This window comes from Leptonychotes weddellii, chromosome 1 (genome assembly GCF_054177405.1).
Source record: "Leptonychotes weddellii isolate Sample4059 chromosome 1, ASM5417740v2, whole genome shotgun sequence".
NCBI lineage: Eukaryota > Metazoa > Chordata > Mammalia > Carnivora > Phocidae > Leptonychotes > Leptonychotes weddellii.
In genome coordinates this window covers 28,961,366-28,974,549 of record NC_138369.1, presented here as the reverse complement: position 1 = coordinate 28,974,549, position 13,184 = coordinate 28,961,366, and positions in this window count along the sequence as shown.

Here is a 13,184-nt window from a genome sequence, read left to right as displayed (position 1 = left end):
GTGTTTTATATACTTTTTTCATGGGGGTTGATGTTGAGAAAAATGCTCAAGGCCACACAGGCTAATAAGTGATAAGGCCAAGATTCCAAGCCAGCTCTGTGGACACCAAAGATCCATTATGACATTTGAGCCTCATACATTTTGAATATGACAGATGTCATTGTTCCCATCTTATAGATGAGAAAGCTGAGTTTAAATGATTGTGTCAAGGTCACACAGGATCAAGAATAAATAGAATCTTTTTTTTTTTAAGATTGTATTTATTTATTCCATAGAGAGAGAGAGAGAGAGAGCATGTGGGGGGAGGAGCAGAGGAAGAGGGAAAGCAGACTCTGCACTGAGCACAGAGCCTGACACAGGGCTCGATCTCAGGACCCTGAGATCATGACCTGAGCCTAAACAAAGAGTCAGATGCTTCACCGACTAAGCCACCCAGGTGGCCCTAAAAAGGACCTTTTATTTTTATTTTTTTAAAGATTTATTTACTTATTTGTCAGAGAGAGAGCGAGAGCACAAGCAGGGGGAGGGGCAGAGGGAGAAGCAGGCTCCCCGCTGAGCAAGGAGCCTGATGCGGGACTCAGTACCAGGACCCTGGGATCATGACCTGAGCCAAAGGCAGATAACTGACTGAACCACCCAGGTGCCTCTAAACGGAACTTTTTAAATCAAAGTTCCATCTCGCCCATCACCACACATGCCTTATACTCAATACACATCTTTTTTTTTTTTTTTTTTTAGATTTTTATTTATTTGACAGAGAGAGACACAGCAAGAGAGGGAACACAAGCAGGGGGTGTGGGAGAGGGAGAAGCAGGCTTCCCGCAGAGCAGGGAGCCCGATGCGGGGCTCCATCCCAGGACCCTGGGATCATGACCTGAGCCGAAGGCAGACGCTTAACGACTGAGCCACCCAGGCGCCCCCTCAATACACATCTTAAGAGATGCATCATGATGCTTGTTCCTCAAGGATTTTGTGAAGATGGATATGATTTCTTTCCTTTTCCATATTTGCTAATAGCTTTCCAGAATTTACTGTATGATTAATAACCTAAAAATCTTTCAATAAATATATTGGCCTCTCCCCACACCAACCCACAGCAACTCTTGTATAGTTCTAATGGTTAATATTTACTGAGCACTTACTATGCCCTGGACATTATTTCACATGATGGCTTTATTCCAGTAAAGTCGCATGACGATTCTATGAGGTAGGCACCATAAAGATCAATTCATAACGGAGATACCGAGACTCTGGTCAATCCAATTACCCAAGCCACATCCTAGTTAGGGGTTGAATCAGGACCCCCAAGCCTGTATCTAGCAGTCACCCAGCCACTTCCTTATCACTCTCTATTTGAATTATTATTATTATTATTTTGCATTTATTTCTCTTAGACCGGCAGCTCATTGAAGTCCAGAGCCTGAGTCTGTGCTGTCTTGGTCTCCCTGTCATCTAGCATGTCTGGCTCCTGGGGGGCACAGAGGCAGCATTTGCTGCCTGAGCCCTGCCTGCCCTGCAAGGAAGGACACTTATCAAGCACCCCCCTCCACATCTTCAACAAGCTTGTCTTCAAATGCCCGCACTAGCAGCAGCGTCACCCGGGAGCTGGTCAGAAACGTGACTCTCAGCCCCCATCCCAGACCCACTGGATCAGGATCTGCCTTTTAACAAGGCTCCTGGGTGACTCGGTTGCACACTTAAAATTAAGAAGCACCCGTCATCATAGGTACCCCACATACACCTCTCCTTTCGACTGTCTCCCCAACACTGCCAGAAGCAGAGGCTCTTTGCACTTTGTGTATTTTTCCGCGCATGTGTGCATGTTTACATTTTCCGCGTTTTCACGAGCCCTGAATAAAATAATTTCAAAAATATGGGCAAGCACGTGGTTGGCATTATTGCCCCTTTCACTGAGAGCATTCGAAACATCTGCTGCCCTTGAGACTTCCGTAGAGTCCTCTCCTGCCGTTCAACTCTCTTGTTCTTTGAGATGCATTCAGACTAATCAGAAGCATTTGAGAATTTTATGGGCTGCTATATTGGTTTCCAAAAGGGCAGTTGGGTTTTTGCCACATTTCAAATTTATCACGAACATAGAGACTGCCACATATTATGTGCTTCTCACCATCATTTTTATCCTTCAGCTACATTGTTTACATAATCATTTAAGTATCCTTATTTCCCTGAGGGAGTTCTGACACTCTTCTGGGAATTAGATGCTGGAAATCAAAGAAACATCTTTTGTTTTTAAATTTTATTTATTTATTTTAAAGATTTTATGTATTTATTTATTTGACAGAGAGAAAGAGACAGCGAGAGAGGGAACACAAGCAAGGGGAGTGGGAGAGGGAGAAGCAGGCTTCCCACCGAGCAGGGAGCCCGATGTGGGGCTGGATCCCAGGATCTTGGGATCATGGCCCGAGCTGAAGGCAGATGCTTAATGACTGGGCCACCCAGGTGCCCTGAAAGAAACGTCTTTGTCTTGTCACTAGACATCCCCACCCTCACCACCTAAAAAAAACACTATTCTTTCTTACTTGAAGTGCATGAAGATGCAGAAAAGACAAGCATGTAGATTAATTACCTCCAGGGATGGTCACCAATAATTTCTCCCATCAAGAGGTGGAGTATATGTCCCCTCTCTCCTTGAATCCGGGAGGGCTTGTTGTTTTGACCAACAGAATGTGGTAGAAGTATCACTGCCAGTTCTGGACCCAACAGCTTCCAACTCCTGGGCTCTTCCTACCTTGAGCTGCCATGGAAAGAAACCCAGGCTGTCCTTCTAAAACATAAAAGCCCTGGAGGATAAGAGGCCATGAGGAGGGAGAGGCTGTGAGGGAGAAAACAAAACCGGGCAGCTCAGCCAACAACCAGCACCATAACCCCAGACACCAGAGTGACGCCCTGTTGGACCTGTCAGCCCAGGGCAGCCTTCAGCTAAATGCAACTACAAGGATGAACCTAGCCGCACCCACAGAGCAGAGACAAGTCATCCCCCCGAGCCTCGCCCCAATTCCAGACCCACAAAATGGAGACCAATAAAAATAGACCTGCATGTAAGCCACTTATTTCTGGGGTGATTTGTTATGCAGCCGCAGAAGCCTGAGGCAACAGGTGTGGCTAAGTGGACATGCAATAAAACAGGAGTAGATTTTTTAGGGGAATAAAGTCTAATCACATAAACCTGTCATTAGGAGTGTCACAAAAATTAGTGTTATCAGTTGACCTTCCTGACATGTGTGTCAGGATCCTTGATTGAGTGTAACACGCCAACCAGTGGATACGTTTGAACAAAGCTTCATGGATAGTAAGTATTCTGGTTCTTCAGCAGCCTACAAAATGAGTTCCCTTCCTCCTCTCCCGGAAATAGGTATGAGAGAAACACACAGCATCTGCTTATTTTAAAAAGGTCGGTTCTCCCATGTATAGCTGGCAGCAAGGTAAAGTAACTGGTTGAATGGATGAAATACCTGAAGCCCTATTACATTCTTCCTAAAAATATCAGATAAGGTTTAACGTGTTTGCCCTCTTTTTCATAAGAGACACAGGCATGAATCTCAAAAAATGGAATCCCGGCCATAAAACAGACATTAAAATATGGATTTCGGGGGTGGGCCTGACTGGTAGGGGGTGAGAGTGGTAAGGGTTGTAGCTCTCGAACACAGACTAGCTCGCCTATCCAACAGCTTGCCTTTAGGGTCTGTAATAAGCATAAGCATATGCTTATTATATACTTACATAAGCATATGTAAGTAAGCATAGCTTACTGCTTCCCTATGTATTATCTTGCACTCTTCTCCAGCTCTCATTTGCCAAGAGCCTTCACTGTGCATGGCATGGGGAAGGACAGGGCAGTGTGGGCACAAAGTAAGTTAGCTGAGCCCCTGCCATCAAGGAGTTTACAATCTTATGATTCTGTTGACTGCTAGATCTCCTGCATCTAGAACAGTGCCTGACAAATAAATATTGTTGAATGAATAAATGATGAAATGAATGAATGCTTTTCTGTACACAAACCTCATTTTCCCATGAAGACTATAAGCAAGTCACAGGAAGCAGCCATAGAATCACAGATGAGTGGAAGACAAAGGGACCTTTGTGATCATCTAGAGCAGTGGGTCAGGACCACCCCAGACCCGCTGGGTCAGAAACTCCAGGGTGGGGGTCCAGCAGTCCATGTTTTTCAACAGGAGATTTTCAGGCACAATGAAGTTTGAGAACCACCCACCTAGGCTAAACTCCTCAATCCGGAGGAAGGATAAGAATGGTCTCAAAGTAATGCAGCTAGTTAGTCGCTGGAAGTTGAACCAGGCTGACCAACCACAAATCGAGGGGATTTCCAGGTCACACGACTTCTCGTGCTAATACAGCGTAAGTTCTGGGCAAATCAGGACAAGTTGGTCACCTTAATGAGAACCCTAGTTTCTAAATTCACATCTAGAACCCTCTGCCTGACATATAGCTAACCTAGGTTAAGAACCAACGAGGTGCCAGGGAATGACCTGGGTGCTTTCAATGTCTTCACTCACTTAATCCTCTCAACAGAGACTATAAGGCAGGGACTATTATTATCTTTATTTTTACGAACGGAACACAGAGGCACAGAAAGGATAAGTACAGTAGTCCACCTTATCCATGGGAAATACCTTCCAGGACCCCCAGCGGATGCCAGAAACCACAGAGAGTACCGAACCCTCTATATACTGTTTTTTCCCACATATGCATACTTATGATAAGGTTTAATTTATAAATTGGGCACAGTAAGAGATTAACAACAACAACTAATAATAAAAGAGAAACATTATAACAGTATACCATAACAAAAGTTACAGGAATGTGGTTTCTCCCTCTCTCTCCCAAAATATCTTATTGTGCTGTCCTCACCCTTCTTCTTCATGGGATGATGTAAGATGAGAAAATGCCTATGTGACAAGATGCAGTGAGGGGAATGACGTAGGCATTGTGACTTAGCGCTAGGCTACTATGGACCTTCTGACGATACATCAGAAAGAGGATCCAGGGGCACCTGAGTGGCTCAGTCGTTAAGCGTCTGCCTTTGGCTCAGGTCATGATTCCAGGTCCTGGGATCGAGCCCCGCATCGGGCTCCCTGCTAGGCGGGAAGCCTGCTTCTCCCTCTCCGACTCCCACTGCTTGTATTCCCTCTCTCGCTGTGTCTCTCTCTGTCAAATAAATAAATAAAATCTTAAAAAAAAAAAAAAAAAAAAAGAAGGAGGAGCCAGACCATGGCTGACTGGCAGGGGGCGGGGGTGGTACTCAAACAGCAGAAAACAAAACACCATGGGTGGTGGAGGGAAGGGGGACCACTGTAATGTACCTAAGGTCACGGAGCCAGGAAATGAGACTCCAGAACCCGAGCTCTTAACCATCACTCTTTTTTTTTTTTTAAGCATCACTCTTTTTACTTTGTATTTATCGTAGTGGATTCCCAGCTCCTCCTCTACCTTTTTTGGTAATTTTCACAGTTAGCAGCTGTTCCCACAATCTGTCAGCCTGTTTGGTACCCCACTATATCTAATGGTAGATATCACTTTGTAAATGAAAAACCTGAATCCTGGAGGGTATCGGTAACCTGGCCAAGGCTAACTCTTCCCTACCTCCACCCCTCCACCCCTCCACCCCTCCACCCCTTTAGGCCCTGGGTTTCTCTAGGCATCATGAGAATAAGAAGGCCATTTGTGTCAGATAAGGGTCTGTTTTACAAGGGTGAGGCTTCCACAAAAGGAGTCCTATGTTCAATATAATCAATCCAAATGAATCCCAGGGGTCTTCTAGATGGTTCTTTCCCACGACTCAGACTCCCCCCCCCATCCCCCTGCCCGCTTTGAGGAGAACATCGTGTTCTGGAAGTTAAGTGGAAGGAAAAGTCAACTGTATCAAGTACTTTTGGAAGGTCAAGGTGAGAACTGAAAACTGACTATTGGAGTTCACAAAAAAGATTTGATCTTTGACCTTGACAAGAGCACATTCTGTGGAATACAGGGAACAAAAGCATGATTAGAGTGTTAAAGAGAGAACTGAAGATAAATATTGAGCACAATGAAGACAGATAGCACTTCTGAGGAGTTGTGCTCTAAAAGGGAACAAAGAAATGGCTGGTAGCTGGAGATGGAAATGGAGTCAGAGAATTTGTTTCATTTTATTCTGAGATGGGAGAAAGAATATATTTGTAATGATGGAGCTATTCTTATATAAAATGGAAGGACCAGTAATGCACTAAGGGAAAGGGAGAAATGTGGGAGCAATATTCTTGAATAGGCAAGAGGGGACAGAGTCTAGGGGACAGAGTCTAGTGGACAGGTGGAGAGGGTGGTCTTAGGTAGAAGTACAGAACCTTAAAGCTGGAAGGCAGAGTATATGGCAAAGAAGAAGGTGGCTATGGTGGTGGGGGTTTTTGGATGTTCTCTTCTAATTGCTTCTTTTCCTGAGTGACAAAGGAGGCAAAATCATTGAGAGAGAGAATAAGGATGAAGGTGTTGGAGATTTAATGAGCCATGTGAAGGTATGAAATAATCATCTATGAGAGTGGGAGTGAGGGAAATGGAGTAAGATTACCAGGGAGCATAAATATCTACTGGAGGGGGGCGCCTGGGTGGCTCAGTTGGTTAGGTGACTGCCTTCGGCTCAGGTCATGATCCTGGAGTCCCGGGATCGGGTCCCGCATTGGGCTACCTGCTCAGCAGGGAGTCTGCTTCTCCCTCTCCCGCTCCCCCCTCTTGTGCTCTCTCTCTCTCTCTCTCAAATAAATAGGTGAAATCTTAAAAAAAAAAAAAAATATCTACTGGAGGGGAGAGGGCATGAATTAAAGTGAAATCAATCAGCTGGGTTGTATGTTTCTCTTCAGTCAAGGGCTTGTGCTCAGGTGCAGGTATGGTCCAGTACTGGACATAACTAGGACTGACGTTTTGCCAGAAGAGCAGGACGAAGCAATGAAGGGGCAAGAGGGCTTGAAGTTACATGCTAGGGAGTAATTATAACACAAGGTCATGGAGCAAGAAAGTGGCGAGGGATGGGGAAAAGGTAGTGGGATCAACGGAATTGGTCCCAGGGGAGTTCGAAGTGATTGCAGTCAGACTGGTACAGGAAGTGAGCTGCCAGGCTTGATGGGGCAGAGGTTGTTCTAGTTGTCAAAGACTAGGTTGGGGTTGACCATGGGAATAAGTAGCTGAGAGAGTGTGCAAGAGGGAGGCCTGGCACTTAATAAATAGTTATCGACTGTTGGATGAAAGCGAAATCACTGGAGATAATCTGATTCAAGACCTGAGAGGCCAGCATAATGGAAAGATCATTTATGCAAATGGTTATGAAAAGTACCATGAATTATGATGGGGAGATTATTGAGAGAGTAGCAGTGATCCAGGAGCTAAAAGTTTCAGGGATCAGTAGATGACTGCCACAAGGAGGGGGTGGTGGATGGGAAAATCTAAAATCAGGCATTTCAGAGTTGTAGGAATTTGGGGAAGGAGAAGGGAGAAGAGTCTGGAAGTGGCAACAAGGAATCAGGTAAAACCTCCTGGCTCAGTAATATAAGAGGAGCGAGAGAAGAGAAACAACAACCACAGCCATCAGACATTAACTTTCCTGGAATTAATATAAACAGATATTTGGTTAGACAGTCATTAATAGCAGGGGTCAACAAACTTTCTCGATAAAGGACCAGATAGCAAATATTTTCACTTTTGTGGGCCACAGAGTCATTGTTGCAACTACTCCACTCTGCCCTTGTAGCTCAAAAGTAGCTGAAGATAATATGTAAATGAACAGGTGTAACTGCATTCCAAAAAAAATTTATTTGCAAAAACAGGCTGTAGGCCATATTAGGTCTCCAGGTAAAAATACGTTAACCTCTGATAAATGCTGCTGAAAAAAGCCCAACTAGGAGAAGGTCTAATGAACAAAAATAAGACATGTTTCTCTGAGGACCAAATATTTAAAAGGACTTAAGTTTACGATTATTGGTCTTAAACAGAATAGCCATGTATAGTTGTGAAGGTTGTACACTGCACAACCTCAAAGAGCACTATTCACATAGACTTCAAAATCAGTGACTCTCCTAGAAGTGGTGCAGACCATAATCTGGATGGCTACCTATGACGGTCCTAGTTGCAAGAATGGTAACTTCAAGGACTTTACTATATTGAAATAGTTAAGGGGCAAGCCCAGCCTGAGAGTATATCCTACTATTTCTAGAAAAGCAATAATTACTTTTATTGAGCATTTGCTATGCCTCATTCACAGTACTTGGGGATATATAAATATTACCTCATACAAACCTCCTAGTGATGGTTGATATTTTCCCCATTTTACTTTGAGGTTCAGAAAGGCTAAGCAATTTGCCCAAAGTACCCAGCTAGTAAATATCTAAACCAAGGCTTGCCTGACTTTCCACGTCTGTATTCTTTCTATTCCCCTCTCCTTTCTTATTGATTGCAAGGTTCTTTAATGATGACCTAGTAAAACATGTATTAAGAAAATTTCTTCTGGAGACCTAATTAAAAATAATTACATACCTGAAAAGACACTAACAATGTGGCAGGCATGCCAGCAGGGAAGACAGTTCTTATTTTATCAATGTCTTTATGGATTTGGATTCTGTTCAGAAAAGCTCAGACTCAAAAGGTAATTGCTGGCAGCATGCAAAATCCATCAACCCATAATTAACATATGACAATTATTCTAATTGCCTCAAACAACATTTCTGTTTTTAATTGTAGAGCAATTTGCCAATCGCATCATTAATTGGCAATTCATATTTTAAACATGTAAAAGACAATGAGTCTTTATTTCCTCTGAGGTAACCGAGCCCATTAATTGAATTTTTAAAATACATTTTCTTCTTTTCTCTGACCACAGGACCCCTTCAGATGGTTCTGATTGCAGTTTCTTCTGGCCAAAGTGTATTTTCTCTGGGTAACTTAATCTTACTTTAGCACTTTAATACATTTTCCTAACAATTCACTTAGACCAGATCCTCCTTTCTCTCTAGACACCCTGAGCAAGGCTCCCGTGGACTTCAAAGGGAAAATAGTGGGTGCAGGGAAAATGAGGAATCTGGTTCCTTGGTTCAAAAACCCTCCACACACTATAAAAACTCACTGGTGTCTTCCTGTGTGTTAAGGGCCAATTAATATACGTGAGTGAAGCCTTTGTATGAAACCACCCTGGCAACTCGTGAACTTGCTGGAAAGCCCAGCAGCTAATGGAAAACAAAGTTCAGTGGACCCAGTTCCCATACAGACCCCTCCCCCCTTGTTTGCTCATAGGGAAGGAGTAAGAAGAGTAAGAATTGCCTCAAAAGGCAAAAAAGGCAGTAAAGACAGCCACTGACGCCTTCATTCTTGCTCTCCGTTCCTTCAACACGCATTTACAACCGACCTTGGGCCAAACGGGGGCTAGGTATCAAAAACTGCAAAAGAATTCTTCACTCAAGCATCCACTCCCACCCCAACTTTGAGGGTCACTTTCTTCTGGAACATTTGGGAAAGAGGTGGTCTGCCTGACACAGCCCCTCTATGGTAAAGAATCTTCCCTCTGGGCTGCTGACAGTCGCCTGGTGCTCTCAGGCTTCGGCTGCTTCCCTGCGTGGGCATCAGTAGAAGGGAGTGGGAGGAGCACCATACCTTCCCCTTGTCCCTTTTTTCCGGGACCAAACCCATAACACCCCCACCATTACCTCCTAAGGCTGTACTAGGCTATGAGGATTTCATCAACACCTGTTGCTGTCTGATGCAAACTGCAAGACAAACCGTTTGATGATGTCAAACCCTTCACCACTGTCTATGTGACCATTGCCCAGAGACCAGGGGTGGAAGCACAAAAAGTTAAAACCTTGACAGGGGTTTCTAGCCTGGCCTTGCTTTTCAGACTGCTGGGCACCCTGTTCCCAGGATTTCCTTCTCCAATAATTGTCCCTTTGGTCTTGCCTTGCACAGTGGAGCTCAACTCTGATGGCGTATTCCCTGGGGACCTTCTCCCCACAACCCCCCCACCCCCGGACCAATAACATCGGACCCTTTGGATACGGAGCCTTAGCATCAGTATATGATTTTTCTCGCCCCAGGTGACTTTAATGTGTCGCTAAGGTGAGAACCACTGCCCTAGGACAGTCCCCGTCCCTATACCAGGCCACAGGGTGGGGTGGGAAGTAGGGGTGCAGGTCCCAGAGCTTGAATTATTCAGTCTAGACCAGAGTTTGCAAATCGGAGGCCCACCCACAGGCTGGATCCAGCCAGAGGATTTGTTTTGTTTGGCCCCTATGGGGTTTAAAACATTTTTTTTTTAATTACTTGCCAATGTTTATTAATGGGAATATATTGCATAAAAATCTGGATAGTTGGCTTCTTTTAGAAAATAAGGAATTTCTGGCCATTCTCAGTCTGCATTCCTGCATGACCACAATTGGCTGGAGGAAGAGGGGCAGCTAGCCCCTTAGGTGCAACATGGGCTCTCTGGTTGACCACAGTCCGTGCCCCTCTCTGTTGCCTCACACCGCTTCTGCCTCCCTCATTTACCTTCCTGCCACCCCCCCAACTAACAGGGGAGGAGGAGAGAAGGAGGAAGCCTGTCTCCCTCTGTACTGTCTCCCCCAGGAAGTGCAATACAAGAACCCTATCAACCACAGGATGAGAATGGGAATAAACACATTGAGATTCCTGGATTCGCAAAGTAAGGCGGGGAACTCTCTGTCTATACACAACTTAACGTGCACAGGCCCCTGTCTGCAATGGGAGAGTACTTAGTATGATTCACACAGAGTGGGGTTGCTGTGAGGCCCACCCCATCCCCACCTCCACTTCTTTGTCCAAACTCAGGCTTGGGCTTGCATAGGGAGAAAAAAAAAAAAAAAAATCCCGCCCCCAAACTCTCTACCCATTCAACGATACATAGTTACTGTTTATCAATGCCTTAGGCCAGGTCACGTGGCCCAGCCAGATGGCCGTGCACCTGTCTTCCTGGGGCAGTATTTCTCAATGTGTGGTTCACACTCCTTGTGACAGATTCCTGGGCCCTGCCCTGGACTAACTGAATCTGGATCTCTGGGGGTGGGGCCCGGGAGCCCCATTTGCCAAGTGACATTTTTGCTCCATAATAATAATAATAATAATGATAGCAGCTGCTAATCACAGCACTTAACTAGGTGCATTATCTCATTTAAATGTCACAACTCCTTAAGTTAGGTAGTAGTAGCTTCACCTTGCAAAAGAGGAAACTATAGCCAAGATGAGTCAAGTAACTTGTTCAAGGTCACACAGCCAGTAAGCAGCAGAGCTGGGATCCTGATTATCTGCTGTAGTTGGGAAACTACAGCTCTGAGCCAAAGGGAGGCAGGAGGAAGGATTATGGGTTTCCAGGTCGCACTGGTCCAGGAGGATGGGGTAGAATTTTGTCCATTATAATGATAAAACTTTGGCCTTGCTTTCAGTAAGCTGAAACCGTTTGGGGTAGAGATTAGACAAAAGCCTATGGCCCGTAACTGAGGGTGCATATGGTTAGATAACACAGATACCCTGTGTCCCCCACACCTGGTCTCGGCATGTCTACCAGACACCATTTCCACCCCTTATTCCAGCCTCCCTGCTGTCCTGCAGGTCTTTGTGCTGGGATTTAGCATGTGTGGCTCCCTCTGTGTGAATGCTCCCTCCTAGATTAGGGGTCAGCACACTTTCTCCTGAACAGTCTACATAGTAAATATTTTAGGCTTTGTGGACCATGCAATCTCTGTTACAACTACTCAGCTTCGTCACTGTACCACCAAAACAGCCAGAGACAGCATGTAAGCAAACAAGCCTGGCTTTGTTCCAATAAACCTTGATGAACCCTGAAATTTGAATTTTCTATCATTTTTTTAAAAGTAGGCTCTGCGCCCAGCATGGAACCTAATATGGGGCCTAAACTCATAACCCGGAGATCAAGACCTGAGCTGAGATCAAGAGTTGGACACTTAACCAACTGAGCCACCCAGGTGCCCCTGAATTTTATATCATTTTTATGTGTCACAAATTATTTGCTACTTAGATTTTTTTTGAGCCATTTACAAATGTAAAACCCAGGGCCCCACAGTCGGTTAAGAGTCTGACTCTTGGTTTTGGCTCAGGTCATGATCTCATGGTCGTGAGATTGAGCCCCACGAGGGGCTCTGCACTCAGTGGGAGTCTGCTTGAGATTCTCTCTCCCTCTCCCTCTGCCCCTCCTGCTCATGCTCTTTCTCACTCTAAAATAATTAAATAAATCTTAAAAAAAAAAAAAAATGTAAAACCCCATCTCAGCTTGCAGGCCACACCCAAAAATGGTATCAGCTGGAATTTGGGGATGGACCGTTGTTTACCACCCTCTGCCTTCGGTCTCCTAATGCAGAGTGCTTTCTTGTGTCCCATGCCCCACTCAGCTCTTGACTTCTCAGAGAGGCCTTTCCTGATGCCTGTAGCCAACGTTCCTCCCTCCTCCTGTTCATTTCTCTCCCATCACCTTTTAAAATTACACAGTCACACTTATTACTATTTTAAGATTTTCTTGTTCATATGTGAGTTTACACTTGTAGGATGGGTCTTCCTCGGCTGAAGTTAAACAAGTTCTAGGAGAGCAGGGAGCTTGTCTGAGTTCTTTGATGTGTCTTCAATGTCTAAACAGTAACTGGCACATCATAGGGTAAGTACTTGGGTAAAGGCCTAGACAAAACTCTCCAGTACTACACCTCATGTTTCCTTAGGTTAGGGTCTTGCAAACTTCTCGTTATATAGCTCAGGGGCTACACAGATAAAATATTACCCAGCTGCAGCCCGTGGGAGTTTCAAGTCATAGAAGAAACCCAGGCCAACAACAACCTGATTTTTCTTGTCTAGAATAGAACAGGGTTTCCTGAACACCAAGGACTTGGATGGGCTATGAAGTAGGATGGCTACAAGTGAGTAATGCACATTAATTCTTGGAGTTAGGCGTACTTATTATTCCGAGAGCAAAAATTTCATCTTGGGCTAAATGAAGGGTTTCTACCCTTCCTTATGATAAGCTTAAGCAACGAGGGCTCATTATTTTCTCTTATATAAATAAATAAGAGCAGTGAGCAGTGGTATCCAGCCCCACGGTCACAGGAGAAGTTTCTCCCAAGGTCCTCAGGGTCAGCCAAGCAGTGTGGATGGGGCAAACCCTAACGCTCATCTCCTCGATG